This window comes from Lepidochelys olivacea (assembly GCF_965140295.1).
Source record: "Lepidochelys olivacea isolate rLepOli2 genome assembly, chromosome: 11".
Classification (NCBI taxonomy): Eukaryota; Metazoa; Chordata; order Testudines; family Cheloniidae; genus Lepidochelys; species Lepidochelys olivacea.
In genome coordinates, this window is record NC_140421.1 from 8,651,315 (window position 1) to 8,668,897 (window position 17,583).

Here is a 17,583-nt window from a genome sequence, read left to right on the forward strand (position 1 = left end):
GGTTGTAATCAGAACTGCCCAGCTGTGTTATCGGCTTTGTACTGCTAACAGCTGAAGGAAAATATCCTTTAGTTGTAAGCATAGGATCTGCTTCTGGAGTTGGAGGATGAGAGTTCGACCCTTGTACTTGTACTGTGAAGTGGTGTATAATAGTATAGTGACAATCATGAAGTGTTAGGTAACAATGGATTTATGTTACTACAATCGGCACTCTGTTTGAATTCCAGGAAAAATGGTTTTGTTGGGGCGGGGAAGGAGCTATTTTTTGTTTTTTGTTTGTGTGTTTGTTTTTTTAAAAGGGATATTCTGGTTGATATTTCCCTGATGCTTCCTTAAAAATTCCTAACTGAAGCTCATGAATCTAGCAGAGGAAGGAATTACAAAGAACCAATGTCTGAAAGTTAATGCCTGACATATTCAAATTAGAAAAACCCATATTTGGTGATGACTCCTCATTGACAACATATTTTTAAGATCTGTCATTTAGCCAATTCTTAGTTCACGTAATGTGTGCTTTATTGATCTTATTTAGTGCTGTTTTTTTAATCAGAATATGATGTGATACTAAGTCAATGCCTTACAAAAGTGTAAATTAGGGCTGTCAAGTGATTAAAAATAATTGTGATTAATCGCACTGTTAAAAAATAATACAATACCATTTATTTAAATATTTTTGGATGTTTTCTACATTTTCAAATATACTGATTTCAATTACAACACAGAATACAAAGTACACCGTGCTCACTTTATATTTAGTTTTGATTACAAATATTTGCACTGTAAATAACAAAAGAAATAGTATTCTTCAATTCACCTAACACAAATACTGTAGTGCAATCTCTTTATCATGAAAGCTGAACTTACAAATGTAGAATTATGTACAAAAAAATGACTGCTTTCAAATATAAAACTTTAGCGCCTACCAGTCCATTCAGTTCTACTTCTTATTCAGTCAATTTCTCAGACAAACAAGTTTGTTTACATTTGCAGGAGATAATGCTGCCCGTTTCTTGTTTACAATGTCACCTGAAAGTGAGAACAGGCATTTGCATGGCATTATGACAGCTGGTATTGCAAGATTTTTACGTGTCAGATGCGCTAAAGATTCTTATGTCCCTTCAAGCTTCAACCACCACTCCAGAGGACATGTGTCCATGCTGATGATGGATTCTGCTCCATAATGATCCAAAGCAGTGCAAACCGACGCATGTTCATTTTCATCATCTGAGTCAGATGCCACCAACAGAAGGTTGATTTTCTTTTTTGGTGGTTCGGGTTCTGTTGTTTCTGCATCAGAGTGTTGCTCTTTTATGACTTCTGAAAGCATGCTCCACACCTTGTCCCTCTCAGATTTTGGAAGGCACTTCAGATTCTTAAACCTTGGGTCCAGTGCTGTCGCTATCTTTAGAAATCTGATATTGGAACCTTCTTTGTGTTTTGTCAAATCTGCAGTGAAAGTGTTCTTAAATCAAACAATATATGCTGGGTTGTCATCCAAGATTCCCACAACACAAAATATATGGCAGAATGGGTAAAACCATGGAGCAGGAGACATACAATTCTCCTCCAAGGAGTTCAGTCACAAATTTAATTAACATATTTTTTTTTTAACAAGCATTATCAGCATGGAAGCATGTCCTCTGGAATGGTGGTCGAAGCATGAAGAGACATATGAATGTTTAGCATATCTGGCACGTAAATACTTTGCAATGCCGGCTACAAAAGTACCATATGAACACCTGTTCTCACTTTCAGGTGACACTGTAAATAAGAAGCAGGCAGCATTATCTACTGTAAATTTAAACAAACTTGTTTGTGTTAGTGATTGGTTGAACAAGAAGTAGGACTGAGTGTACTTGTAGACTCTAAAGATTTACATTGTTTTGTTACGGAGTGCAGTTATGTAACCAAAAAAAAAAAAATTCTACATTTGTAAATTGTACTTTCACGATAAAGACATTGCACTACAATGCAATGTAGTACTTGTATGAGGTGAATTGAAAAAGACTATTTCTTTTGTTCGTCATTTTTACAGTGCAAATATTTGAAATAAAAAGTAATATAAAGTGAGCACTGTACACTCTGTATTCTGTATTGTAATTGAAATCAATATATTTGAAAATGTAGAAAAACATCCAAAAATATTTAATAAATTTCTATTGGTATCCTATTGTTTAACAGTGTGATTAAAACTGCGATTAATCGTGATTAATTTTTTAAATCACGGTTAATTTTTTGAGTTAATCGCATGAGTTAACTGCAATTAATCAACAGCTCTAGTCTAAGTATATTACATCTATTCAGTTACCTTTATCACCCAAACTTGTAATCTTCTCAAATAATTAAATCAGATTTTTTTGACAAGACCTGTTTTCCATAAAACCATGCTAATGGGCATTAATTACGTTCCTATTCTTTAATTCTTTGAGTCCTGTGTCAACCTTTCCATTATTTTGTCCGGGATTGATGTCAACCTAACTGCCCTATAGTTACCCAGGTTATCCTATTTGCCCTTTTTGAATATTGGCACAACATTAGTATTCTGTCAGTCTTCTGGAATTTCCATAGTATTCCAAGATTTACTGAAAACGAACGTCAGAGGGCTAGCAGACTCTTTAAGGACTCTTGGATCCAGGCCTTCTGATTTAGAAATGTTTATTCTTAGTAGATGTTGTTTAACATCCTCCTTGGTTACTAATAGACTGAAGCACTTTGCTATTTTCATGCGATACATGTCCATCCTCCTCCTCCTTTCCAAATACAGAACAGAAATATTTATTGAATACTTCTGCCTTTTCTCCATCATTATTTACCGTTCTACAATCTCCATTCAGTAATGGGCCTTTATCATTGCTAGCGTTTTTTCTGTTCCTAATACACTTAAAAATGCCTTCTTATTGACCTTAGTCTGTAGCTATCCTTATCAATTTTCCATGCTTGGTCACTCCTAGTTTATATTGACTGCTGATTATTTCCCCTTTTTTCTAAGTTTTATATAGTGCTTTTTCATTTCTAATTGCTGCCATCATTTTCCCAACCAGAATGGACTTTTAGCTAAAGGTGTCCTCTTTCTTGATTATGGGATTGTGACTTTTTGGCTACAATCAGTTCTTCTTAAAGAACTTTCAATTTTCATTCACGTTTTTCTGTCTGAATGGGATGAAAAAATTAATTTCACTTATAACTTTCTTCAGCTTTGGGAAGTTAGCCCTTTGGAGCACTGAGTATATATATTAACGGTTGGGACTGTCCTCTGTTGCCTATATTGAATCTAATCAGGTCATGATCACTGTTTCCTAGGAAACCACCAGCTTCCTGTCCAGTGATTAATTCATCTTCATCCATCATCATGAGTCAAAAATAGTTACCTCATATTGGGTGCGGTAAATTTTGTGTTAGAAAATTATCATCTGTAATTTTTAGAAACTCTAATGATGTTTTACTACTGTCTGGATGAGACTTTCAGCATACGTCTCCCACTCTGAAGTCCCCCATAACACAATTTTTCTTTCCACACATTACAGACATTTGCTTAAGGAGTAACTCATCCCAGAGGCAATGGGTTCTTCCTAAAAGTGTGTGTGAGGTGGGGGAAAGGCCATACCCCCTCCATTGCCCCATTCCGGCCCCTCTTCTTCCCCCTGAGGCCTCGCTCCCCAGCTGAGCCGGAGCTGGGCTGGGGAGCCCGGGCCCCTTCACCTGCCCGGGGTGGGGCCCAAGAGCAGCCCCCAGCCCATGTTCCACCCCCCGGATTCCCTGGCCAGGGTAGGGTGGAGGGTCCGTGGCTCCCTAGAGCTGCCCGCATGACTCTTACCCCGACTCAGCTCTGGCTTCTGGCCTGGCCCAAGGGTGGGGCCTCGGGGGCCGAAGAGCTGCAGCCGGGCTATGGTAAGAGCCACCTGGGCAGCTGTTGGGAGCCGCGGATGCTCCACCTCCCCTGGGCAGAGGCCCCCAGGGGTGATGACATGGACTGGGGGTGCTCTCAGTCTCCCCCTCTCCCCCCAGCCCCTGGCCAGGTGGAGGGTCTGCGGATCCCCACAGCTGCCAGGTCTCCCTGGGCTGGGCTCCAGCTTCCGGCCTGGCTGGAGGAATGGAGCCGGGGGGGGGGGGGAGGAGGGGAAGGTGCTGGGCCCATGGCGAAAAGTGGATGAGCCAGGCCTGTCCACTTCCAAAAGTGACTCATCCTGTTCTTGAGTTTGTTGCAATGGTCTAAAACAAGTGTCTTTTAATATAGAGTGTCACCTCCCAACCTCTATACCTACCCTATCCTTCCTGAACTGGCTATAAATAAATATATCACATCCAATCGTGAATCATCTTGCCAGATTTAAATAATGCCAGTTATATCTAATTTCTTCTCATCAGTGAGAATTTCCAATTCCTCTTGGTTACGCAGACTCCTACCCTTGGTATATAAGATACTGACAAATTTCTTTTCCTCACATTCTTTGCCACATCAGTTGAGTTTGTTGTGACATACTGAGTTTGAGTTTGCACTGAATTTGTCTTCTTACTACCTTCCACTTGTATTGCTAGTTTAATATCTTCCTGGCCAATCCAGCTACTCTCCAAATGAGAAGATTAATTTCCTCTACTTGTGAGATGCAGGACATCTCATTCATACAGACCCCTCTTTCACTGGAACATGGCTCAGTGTTCCACAAAACCAAAACCTTCAGCTTCACACCAATCATGCAGCCAAATATTAAGCTCCAGTATTTTCTACTTTCTCTAGCTTGGACCAGAAGGATCTCTGAGAAGATCACTAGGACTTTCTTTTTCTTCAGCTCCCTTTCAAGATCCCTGAAGAGTCCTATAATTTGTGTAGTTCTACATGATGATGAATCATCACCAGTGGAGACTTTTCAGATGACTTCATAATTCTGCCTAACTTGGCCTTAGCATCTTGTATTTTCACTCCGGGGAGACAGAACACTGTCCTGTTGTCCTTTATTGAATTCTCTGTCTATGCATCTTAATATGGAGTCACCAGTGATGACTGTGTGCCTTCTTAGGATGACTGAAGAAACTTTCTTGGTAGCTGCTTGCTTCATACCAGAAGGAAGCCCTTCAGGTATGTCCCCTTCTAGCTTTCTATTATGTTCCTCCCGAGGAAGGTTCCTTGAAAGCTGACTTGCCCTGTATCTGATAACAATTTGATATTTCTAGCTGGGTTGAATGCCTTCGGTTCTCTTTTCCTTCTTTGTCACAAATCACCAGTCTGCTTTTTTCAGTTTTTACTCTCTCCAGTTCATTTATTACTGATCTGTCCTCCTGTGGGGTATGTGACAATGATTTTAGAATCTGGTTGTCCAAGAAGTCGTCTTCCTTTTTTATGATGATAGTGTTGAAATTTGTGCTTCTAGACAACATGCATTTTCCTCCAGTATGGCCACCATCTTGCACTTCATGCACTGAAAATCTCTTCTGTCCTTTGGCAGAAAGGAAAACACAGTACTTCCAAGGCAAGTCACAGCAGTTGTTCCCTCATCGTTTATATATGCTATGTGGTGTAGATCCATACTTAAATAGAAGGAACCATACTCCCTCTCCAAACTCCCGTTAGCTGCCACTTGTTCACCCACTTAAGAACTCCAGCAGGTTTCATTTCAAATATCCAGTAACATTATTTCACAGAAGTGCAAAGCTACTGTTCTTTTGCTGAGTGAAGAATGAATTGCATTTCTCTTGACACCGCTTCTTAATGCATTTGTTTTCATCATAACTAACATGAAGAGGCAATTCAGACTCAGCAGTCATTTGACTGATGTTGAAATAGTGATAAGTACTCCATTTAATAAAATAATCGTGCTTTGCAGTTGTACATTGCTTTTCCCCTGAGGATCTCAAGGCACCCTGAAACGTTAATTAATTAACATGGCAATACCCCCGATAGTTAAATAGGTATTATTAGCTCAATTTTACGGGTGGTTAGCAGAGGCACAGAAAGATTCAGTGACTTGACCAAGGTCACAGAGTAAGGCCCTGATCCCTTAAGGAAATCTCTCAGGGTGGATCCATGTGCCTATATAGAGCTATTTTAACTTCACTGGGGTTCTGCACAGACCCACGGGCTTGCTTGAAGAGAACCCCTTGATGAATCAGGGCCTAAAATTAGTGGCAAAGCAAGAAATAGGACCCAGGAATCCTGACTCTGTTTTTTTAATTTGTTTCCAAATGTTGAGCTCCAAGATAATTCATACTTAGTGTGGTGACAGGGCTGAAGGGTTTGATTTGTTGGAACCATAGAACCCAAGAGACCTGTATGCATTTGCTTCGTATCCACTGACATCTCCTGTCCAGTCAGCTCAGCTAGTTATATTTTTGCAGTTATTTTGCACCATATATATTAATGGCAACTTGGACAGTTACAAAGGGCAGTAAGTTTGTTCTGTGAGAGAGTTTTAAAATGGAAAGAATCCAGAAATGATGCTGTGGGAGGAAATCATATCTCTCCCAAGGAAAGTTAGTGCTCAATCCTGCAGGTGGCAGAGCATCCTCAGCTCCTTCTGAGTAAGCTGGGAGTTCAGAGTGCACAGCACCTTTTAGGGGGTGCTCGGCACCTTGCAGGATCAGGCCATTGAGCTATAATGTTAAGCATAACATTTCATTAATGCTCATCTTTCTACCAGATGGAAGTAAGTGACAACTACTCCGGCTGTCAAGCACAGAAAACTGTGTCCATTGCACAACCCCAGTCAGAGGCTTGAGCAATCTTCTTAAAACTCAATTATGCAATAGAAATCCCAGTGCAGTAGGTTGAGAGAGTTAGCTCATTTACATTGGTCAAAAAGCTGACCTTTGGGGGAACTTTTCACAGCCATTTTTGGTAGAATGCATTCTATCCCTCGCATCAGCTGCCACCTTGCAAGTAATCCACTTAAGACGTTTTCCAGCTTTTAAATAGCCACAAGCTATGGCTCAGCTTGCATAGAAATTACATGTATACTTACACTCTTTACAACTGATGAATTAAGAGCAGGTACTCAAAAATAATGCTGATCAGCCTTTGGCTAAAGGGTGTAACCATTACTAGCCTTTCTGTCTCAGTGGAACATTCTCTGTTTATTAGACTATAACATACATAATTTAGTTTGGCTGTGCTAGAAGAGAATAATATATATATAATTCTAAAAAAACTATATCCATCCATCCATCTATGTATTCTGGAATCTTGAAGGATCCCATAGGACTTTACAAACTTAATGAAAATATATCTATATCTACATATCTATATTTATATCCTGTAGTATTATTTCATCTAAAACAAAAATGCAGTCTCCTTTGGGGTGGAATGCAGCAGCATAAAAGGGGAGCTATAGCACAAAGGTTTAGTGAAATTGAAATGGAATGGGACTGAAGAAGACAGAATACACTTACCAAAGTGTGTGATCAAGTTGTCTGACCAGATCACTTTAGCTTTGTATCTTGAATGTGACAGTGGTGAAGGCCAGATGCTTTAAGAACACCTGGACATATGACTTCTTGACTGTTTTTATGGCACAGCCACCTTTGCTTAAACATTGACCTAAATTCCCCAGTTTCACGCATTTTTGAAAATGTCATCCTCTCTCTATGGCTCAGAAACGGATCCATTTTCCTGTCAAATTGAGTTTAATGGCAGGAATGCTCACAGACATGGGATTACATTTTTTTTTTAGGGAATATTCACAGAGAGGAAAACTTTTGAATTTGTGAACATGAACATGTGCACTGGAACCTGCTTTTCAGAGCAATGTCCAGGGATTAGAAATGTGACTTGTATGTTTAATCAAACTGACTGATGAACATTGATTAGCAAATGCTCATAACAATCAGCTCATGAACAACCTACAGACACAGATTTATTTTTCACAGAAAGAATTTAGTGAGTAACTTTGAAAAATGAATAAATAGGAGAAAACAACAAACTATGATGAGATAACTGGCTATGATGAGATAACTGGCTCTGTGGATGAGGGGAAAGCGATGGACGTGTTGTTCCTTGACTTTAGCAAAGCTTTTGACATGGTCTCCCACAGTATTCTTGGGAGAAAGTTAAAGAAGTATGGGCTGGATGAATGGACTATAAAGTGGATAGAAAGTTGGCTAGATTGTCGGGCTCAACGGGTCGTGATCAATGGCTCCATGTCTAGCTGGCAGCCGGTATCAAGTGGAGTGCCCCAAGCGTCAGTCCTAGGGCCGGTTTTGTTCAATATCTTCATAAATGATCTGGAGGATGGTGTGGATTGCACCCTCAGCAAGTTTGCAGATGACATTAAACTGGGAGGAGAGGTAGATACGCTGGAGGGTAGGGATAGGATACAGAGTGCCCTAGACAAATTAGAGGATTGGGCCAAAAGAAATCTGATGAGGTTCAACAGGGACAAGTGCAGAGTCCTGCACTTAGGACGGAAGAATCCCATGCACCGCTACAGACTAGGGACCGAATGGCTCTGCAGCAGTTCTGCAGAAAAGGACCTAGGGGTTACAGTGGATGAGAAGCTGGATATGAGTCAACAGTGTGCCCTGGTTGCCAAGAAGGCCAATGGCATTTTGGGATGTATAAGTAGGGGCATTGCCAGCTGATCGAGGGACATGATCGTTCCCCTCTATTTGACATTGGTGAGGCCTCATCTGGAGTACTGTGGTCCAGTTTTGGGCCCCACACTACAAGAAGGATGTGGAAAAATTGGAAAGAGTCCAGTGGAGGGCAACAAAAATGATTAGGAGACTGGAACGCATGACTTATGAGGAGAGGCTGAGGGAATTGGGATTGTTCAGTCTGCAGAAGAGAAGAATGAGGGGGGATTTGATAGCTGCTTTCAACTACCTGAAAGGGGGTTCCAAAGAGGATGGATCTAGACTGTTCTCAGCGGTAGCCGATGACAGAACAAGAAGTAATGGTCTCAAGTTGCAGTGGGGGATGTTTAGGTTGGATATTAGGAAAAACTTTTTCACTAGGAGGGTTACCTAGGGAGGTGTGGAATCTCCTTCCTTAGATATTTTTAAGGTCAGGCTTGACAAAGCCCTGGCTGGGATGATTTAGTTGGGGATTGGTCCTGCTTTGAGCAGGCGGTTGGACTAGATGACCTCCTGAGGTCCCTTCCAACCCTGATATTCTATGATTCTATGATGTGCAGACAGTTCACAATGGGCTTAAATTCACATAATAAATTATTGCGCAGCTCTAATGGCCAAAATAAAGCTGCCCTGAAATTACTGGCACAACGTGGGTGAGCTCGTCTGATATGGAAAACAACCCTGGCTAACCTGAGCAAGAGTACTGACAAATCCAGGAATACACCAACAAGTTAACACACTTAGAAAGCATGTTTGCTTGTGTTTGTTCCCTTCCCCTGAGGCAAAATGGAAGAAGGTCAAAATATTGCTCCTTGCACTGGGGACATTCCATACACTTCTGGGAGTTTTCCCAGGGGTTGCGATTGCTCATGATAGTGAAAATCCTTGGAATTCCCCTCATGACATTGTGTGCACACACAAGGCAATCTGAGGTCCTGGCAGAACTACATGTGAGGCTCCCCATAGCTTCTCTCCTGCACTGTAGCCATAACCCACCCCAAGCCCATTAGCTCCTTGACTTGGCAGTAGCAAGGGCCACCCACATAAGAGCTGTCTGTTGGGTGGTGGGTGACCTGCTGCTGCTAATCTTTGGGAAAGCTGATCCTACCCTCCTCCCTGGACCTCACTACACCGTCTTCTGGCAGACGGGGGCCTGTCCTGGAAGAGGGAAGACTTTGTCCTCTCCCACCTGTGCAGAGGATTCTGTGGGTGAAGGATGCCACCTCAGCAGAGCTGTGGTAGCTAGCATCAGTGAGATATCCTCCCCCTGCCCATCACTCTCCACATGCACAGAGCCTGTGCTGGGATGACGTTGGTAGGAGGCTTCCTACCCCCACCCCGGGAAAGCAAGTTTCAGAGTTAAGATGCAGGGTGAGTCACACTTCTCAGAGCTGTTTTTCAGGATGCCGAGATAGGCAGACCTTGGTAACACTTGTGTCACATTTTCGAGCTTTTCTTCACAGCCGGGGGAGACCAGAAATGTAAGGTTTTTTTTAATGAAAGCTGAAATTCTGATCTCACCAAGTGATTCCAGCCAGGGCCCTAGACATAGGCCTACCATGCATGTGCCTTCATCTGATCCTGAACGCACACGCGAACTCCTCACTCAGCGCTGCCCACAATCAATGTTTAAATCCTCCATCTGAAGGCTGGCTCCTCTCAGAAGAGGGGATGGCACATCATAGGGTAGCCCAGGAACCACCTAAAGTACATCTGCTGTGCCCGCGAACTTCCCAGCCTGAGCTGATGGACTTGGGCTTGCAGGGCTTGTGCTTGGGCTTTAAATATAGCTGTGTAGATAGTACTTCGAAGACAGCTCTAAAGCCCACCCCTCCTGTCAGCTTCATAGCCCCAACTCCAGCCCCGGCTGCAGCCTCAAAGAGCCGGCTATGCAGCTATCTTTAGAACACTAGCACAAGTCACACAGGCCTGAACCTGTTGACCCGGGTTGGGAGATTTGCTGCTGGGGGCTGTGTAGATGTACCCTGAATGCCGCCTTCTTCCCCTTGCATTTCATATTTTTTTTAAAAAGCTGTGGCGGAGGGGGTTTGGAAAGGGTTAAGATCCTCAGAAAATGATTCCACAGTCAAGTCATCTAGGTTAATATACACCATGCCATCCAGCTATGGGGAAAATATTGTAGAAGCAGGACATAAGCATAGCTAGAAACACTCATTGAAGGGATTAGCCAGGGTTGTTATACCATCCTACCATCGGGGGGGTGCACAAGATTTACAAAAGGGCTGAACAACCAGTGAGTCCAATGGGAGCTGCTGGATGCACTGCACTTCTGGAAAATCAGGCCAGTTTTTTAGGTGTCTAAATGTGGACTTAGACACCCATTTTTGAATATGTTGGCCTTCATACATGTAAAGTGCTTTGTTATCGTTAGACGGACAGGTAGCATTGTGGTGCTGCCTAGTGGTTAAAGCTGAGGACTGGTGGCCAGGACGCTTGGGTTCCTAACGAGCTTTGCAGATGACTTCCTGTGTGTCCTTGGGCAAGTTACATAGTGTCTCTCTGTCAGTGTACTGCATAAAGAGTGCAGGGAAATTAATTTGATTTCTTTTGAGAGGCTTGGATACAGAGGCACTGAATAAGTGTGGAGGGTTTTTTCATTATTATTATTAACTGCACAATTGAAAGCAATGGTCCAAGACTCATGAATCATTTATATTAATGAAAGAGAGGACAGGTTTTAAGTAGCGGCAGCTTCCGCAATGACTGTAATTCACCACTCTCACAGTTCAGCAAGTTTTAATTGGCGGGGTGTGAGTTTCCTCACAGGCAACCCCCAAATCATCTCATTAATCTCAGCGGACATTTATGTTGTCAGGAGATATTTGGCTTGAACTCTCAAAGAGCTTCTAATTTGTATAATGCTGAGGTGCCTGATTGTATAGCTCATAGTTCACATACGCTGGGGTGAGTGATAAATGCTGTTCTGTGTCAGGGCCTGGAGAGAGAGACGAAGTCCAAAGGTTTAGAAGTAAGTTGTACTTTTTCTTTTTCATAGCAAAGGACAATGGGTTTAGTCCAACCAGGCCCAAGGCTGCGGTTAGCACAGACTGAGGAGACTGTGAGAGAAATCAGAGCGAAGTGCTGACATAAGGGCACTCCCTTGACTTCCAAACACCTGACACTTCGAATGTGCATCTTTAAAGCTCCCAAAGTGCTTTATATACAGTGTCTTCCAGATAGAAACAAGGCTGACTGAAGCACATCTGAGATGCCCTGCTAAAATGCCCAAGATACAAGCTTTCTCCTTTCTCCTCCCTGTACCATGCACATACGTACCACAGTTTGCTCTGGTGTGTGTGTACAGGGAGAGTTTGGCCCTATGTGAGGCTGGAGGAGGAATGGGTTCTGAACTGGTGAACAAAGTTGAGAAGAGTGGGTAGAACTAAAAAGGTTGGGGGAGGAGGGTGCTTGTGGTGTGCTAAAATAATGGGAGATTCAGCTTGATTCTCCAGGGGATCTTAGCACCATAGAGCTTTGCCAATGGAGCGTGAGCTGTGAACTTCCTGTTAGCATTTCAGTTCTTCCATTACAATGTGGTGCCCTATGCAGCTTTGAAGAAACTGGTTCTGAACCAGAATCCCATCACCCACCACTGAAACATAGCTACCAGTGGGGTAGAATGCAGCAGGGACTACACCTGGGAATACTTCCCCACGGGAAATGAAGAATACTGTCTCCATTTGGTATTGCAGGGGAAATACAGGCAGAATGGAATTTGGCCTGGTAACCACTGTTCACTTTCCCATGCTTGAGATATTTAATCACCACAAGTAGGTAGAACTTCAGGTTTACTCCACAGCTGCATTGTGACCCCCAACGCCATCCTAGAGCATTTGATACTGACTGAAGAGAAGGAAATCTCTCCCTCTACTGGATCACCGCCACCATTTCCTGCAGCATCCTGGCTTTTTCTTATGGAGGTGTAATGGCAGCATGTGTAGTCATACCTGTGCAAGCTTTGATTGAGCCAGAGTGCCAGTCAACCTGGGACTGTGGTTTCATACTTGAGTGGCTACCCTATGCTACTGCAGCTTCACTGCTATTTTTAGCAAGTTAGTTCAGGTATGCATACACATACTGCATTCCCATTTCTGTTTGCAGTGTAGATATATACCCTTTGTCTCCCACCTCAGTACTGACCTGGCTTAACCCTGCTTAGCTTGAGAGATCTGATAGTCAGGGAGGTTACAAAATTAGTAAAAGATTACTTGCCAACTTTAATTTTTCATAGACTAGTGATTCATAGTGTTCTGTGGCACAAATGCCCTGTTTGGTTCATATGTAAACTGATTTTGGCAGGGAGATAAATCTTGCAGTTGTCGTTGTCAAATTATGGCTAAAAATAAATAGAAGCTATATTTACACTCCAAGAATTAAGCTGGTATTATGCTGGGGAATTAATCACAGCTAAATGTCTAAACTGATGCAAACGAGTGCTCGATGAATCTACAGAACCCTTTCAGTTTTTCTTCAGCGGTCTCTGATGGCATTTATTTTAGCATCATAGTAATAATGCTATTATTAGGGCCAAAAATCCAGTGTCTGGGAACATTATAAATATCTAGTAGCAAAACACTGTCGTCAACAGTTTTGAATGTGTCATGTCATTTTGGGTGCCTCAATTTAAGACACATTTATGAACTGACATGTCTCCTGTTAGACACTCAAAATCAGAAGATGCATCTGAAAGCTTTGGCCTTGAGAGGTTTACCTATAAGATAGAGAAAGAGAGTTTGTTTGGATTCCGAGGCCCCTTTTCTAATCACTAGACTCCTGGATTCTGTTTTACCACTAAATCACTTTGGGATCTTGTCCAAGTTACTTAAGTCAACATTTTCAGATATGGCCTCTGATTTTGGGTATTTCATTTCTTGGCTGAGCAATTTAAGTCACTTTGGGACTGGTATTTTTTGAGGTATTGGGTTACCTGCATCCCCTGTTCACTTCAGGTGCCCAGCACTTCTGAAAACCCATGCCCTAAGTCTCAAGGTGGCTGTTCAGAATCAGAAACCATTTCTGAAAAATTGGCCTTAACTCCTCTGTGCCATAGTTTTTCCAGCTGTAAATTAGGGACAGTACTTGCCTACCTTCCAGGGGTCATGAGGATTAATGTTTGCAAAGGGCATTGAGATCCTCGGATGAAACGTGTGCCATAATTAATTAAATAATTGTATCAGAGACAGAGTGAGAATGACTCTATAGCTCAGTGGTAGAGCACTCACCTGAGAGGTGGGAGATCCCTGTTCAGAACTCTTCCCTTCATCATACAGAGGGGTTAGGGAATTAAACCGGAGTCTTCCAGATCACAGGGAATATCCTAATCACTGGGCTAAAGGTTATAAGTGAGGCATACACCACCACCACCTGCAAAGGTTCTGTGTGGAGTTACGCAGGTGTCTAAGCCATCCCTGCAAGAAACAGCTTAGGTGCCTAAGCCACATGACACCAGGAGAAGGGTTTCCTGTTGTGGATCACAGGCAGAGATTGGCATGTAACTCAGTGAGACGGACTGGATTTAGGATACATCCTTCTTGGCAGCTCCCCACCTAGCATATGGGGATCCTATTCTCAGGTGCCTCTCTCTCCCTGTGTGTTTTGTAGGGAGCGTAGGCACCTAACTCAAGCTTTATGTATTCCAGTGATTTTTTTCAAGGCACCTGAAAGTTAGACATTGCAATATGTAAGTGCTTTTGTGGCTTTAAGCCACAAGGAATAAAGATCTATTCGACCACCAGTCTTCTGTAGTGAGGTAGCTTTTGTAAATGTAGCTTTTTGTGGAATATTTTTTTCAGTGTTATTGCCAATCTGGAAATTTATATTCTTGAACATGATTTTTAGGTTCAATATCTACCTTGTGCTCTGTGCATATAGGCTAAAGTGGAGTTGCTGGATTGCTGTTGGCCAGAAGATTTTTGAAATTCACACTGTTGTATATAATGTTATAATTTGTACTTTTTTTTTAGTCTAGAGACAGCGCGGAGCAGGAAATCTGTTTCAGAGCTGCTTCTAAGCAGACAATGTTGTCTAAAAGCTCATTAGATTCCCGTGCTCATATACAAGTTAACTATTTATCAGGAAAAACCAAGTGTATACTTCATTTTTTATTGAGTGTCCAAAAGCCATTCCATTCAAGCTCGTTTTCAATCAATAATCACAATCTCAGAAGAATTCCTTGTATAAAAGTATAAAAGTATAAAAACAAGTATAAAAACTCTTCTCTTGAGCTGAAATTTAAAAGTGTTCATTTTTTTGTGTACTCACATAATTCAAAAGAGGCTAATTTTTAAAACCTCAAACTTGGCTTGTGGCCACTCTCAGCTGGCAGATACACTTGCTACATGTGAGCTTAGTTCTTCTGGAAGCTGCTGCCAGAAGACTTCACCCTATTATGCTCCCCATCACACCGGTACAACTTGGACAACAGAAATGCAGTCCTCCCTACACCGCTCAGTCAGTGCTTCAGTGTGCTTCTACCAGGACCAGGAGGGACCCTCTCTATGTTTGAGGGGGTAGTTAACCTCTTTGCCAATTCAGTCCTTGACATCTCTGATGAATCTCTTAATAATGGTGCCAGTTGTGGTGAATCAGGTTTAGGAACTTTTACAGTGACTGCTGAGTGAAATGGACTCACTTCACACAGCCCCCAGACAGCCATCAGGTGGGTGGTAACTTTCAGACACTGTCATTCTGGTCAGATTGCACCAGTTCCTTTGAGGTAGAAGGCTCCCTGTACCTTATCCTGCCCCTCAGACCTACAATGTCCCCAGTTGCATGGGTAATTAGAGTATGGCAACCAAATACATGTATTTGGCTATGAACTTGAATCCTGGAAGGAGCTGGTGGGAGGGTTGAGGGGATTGTTGCAGCTTAAGGTGAATGGATGAGGGTTCAGGAGTGTTTTGGAGCTGGGAGGAGCTTGTCCTTCACTGAAGGGGTTAGATGGGATGGCAGCTAGGAATGAGGTGTCAGGCTTGTCAATGCTGACCAGAAATGTTCTGCAGACAGTTTCCCTCCTGTGACAAGAGGGAAAAAGTGCCCAGATCTTTCAAGTGCGCCTTGTTTCCCTACACAGCACTTCAGGTAATGAATACAAATACCCAGTTTGAAATTGCAAGTGGAGCAGTGGGACTTAGGTAGACGGAAGGCAGTTACCTACATCAGAATTTGGTCAAGACATTAGGGATGAGAGCTCTTCCAAAAAGTGCCATGGGATCTTCAAATGCTACAAGTAATGAGGGCCTTGGTTTTTATTAGACTGAGTTTAAATTTTTTATTCAAAACCATTTTTGATGGAAAACGGTCTTTTTACAGAAATGAAACTTTTTGCAGAAATTCTCCCCCCCGCTCTGTTTTTTGAGGGTGAAACCTCCCTGAAATCTTAAAAAAATTTGATTTCCACACCCTCTGCCCTTTGTCTCTCCCTTTTTCCTTTCCTCCTTTTCCCAATTTGTCACTACAGAGGGGGAACCAAATGAAAATTTTCCATTTCTGTGTGACTCATAGGATAGCTTTTCTTTGTGAATCAGCTCTAGTTTTCATTAGAATATGTTAGTGTAGTGTTTTGAAAATATATGATGTGCATTATTCAGTATTTTTTATTGGCCTCATCTGAAAGGTGGCAACTCTTATGACATTTTAGAGATTGGATCACTGCCGATTCAGGGCCACATACTGAATTGCCAGTACCCTACCTTCCAGAACTATGAGTTTTCTTTTTAGGTTACACATCCATGTACTAATTAGGCCTCTCTGTGCTTAGCTTGTGAAACGATCACAGTCTCAGGTGGCCTGATTGTAGGGAGTCTCTTTGAGAAGGATATACTACATAGATGAGAGAATATCTAGGCAAGGACAGAATAGTAGCCAACAAGTGACTAAGATTCTAGATCCAGCTTTGTTTGAAGAGTCAAGAATATTTATTTTTTGATACTTTTGAATTGTAAAGACTTCAAACCAAAGAGAGTATGCAAACACAGGCATGTCTACTTTAAATATCCGTCACAATATGTGTGAAATTATAAATTAGGAAGGGTGATATTTTAATATTTCTATTCATACTGAACTCTTCATAAATTTTATTAAGTAGACTCAGTACTTGTGGTGTAGCCATAACTTTCTCTGAAAGTGGTAAAACAAAAAATGGCAACTGCAAATTAAACATTTCAAGGTTTTTGATACAGTTCTGTTAAGATAATTAATCAAACATTTGCAAACATTGATGTGAAGTGTCCAGATTCCCAGACATTTGTTGCATAAGTTTAGGTTAGTTGTGTGCATGTTTTTTTTTTCTTTTTTGCTGTGGATGTCTAGCTCACTGCAATCCTCAAACGTATCTTTGTTGTGTTAGCATAATCAGTGACTTAGACCTTTCACAAGTTTCATCAGTGGGGAATATATTTTAGTTCAGACATAAGGATTCAGATACCATGTAAAAAGATGCATTTGAAGACTGAAAATAGACTACAGGTTTATTTAGTCTATTCCGTGCCCCTCCACGCTCAATATGGGAGGTTGTGAAGTATTTCCAGCATGTGCATAACACTCAGCTGTAGATCTTTTCCCCATTGAACCTGTATTTACTGGTTCCCTTGCATTTACAGGTTTCAGAGTAGCAGCCGTGTTAGTCTGTATCTGCAAAAAGAAAAGGAGTACTTGTGGCACCTTTAGAGACTAACCAATTTATTTGAGCATAAGCTTTCGTGAGCTACAGCTCACTTTATCTGATGTAGCTCATGAAAGCTTATGCTCAAATAAATTTGTTAGTCTCTAAAGGTGCCACAAGTCCTCCTTTTCTTCTTGCATTTTTAGTGCTTGGCAGAGGTGGAAATGAACTGGCTGCAGTTCAGTGAAGAGCAGTGTAAATGATGATCAGTCAGGGGAGAATAGGGTGGGAGCTTTGCCTGCCTCATCTTGTATGGCAGCTTGTCCTTTTATACTAAGATATGATCTACAGGGCTAGTCTCCATCTGGAGGGGAAAAAAATCAAACAGTTTGAAGATG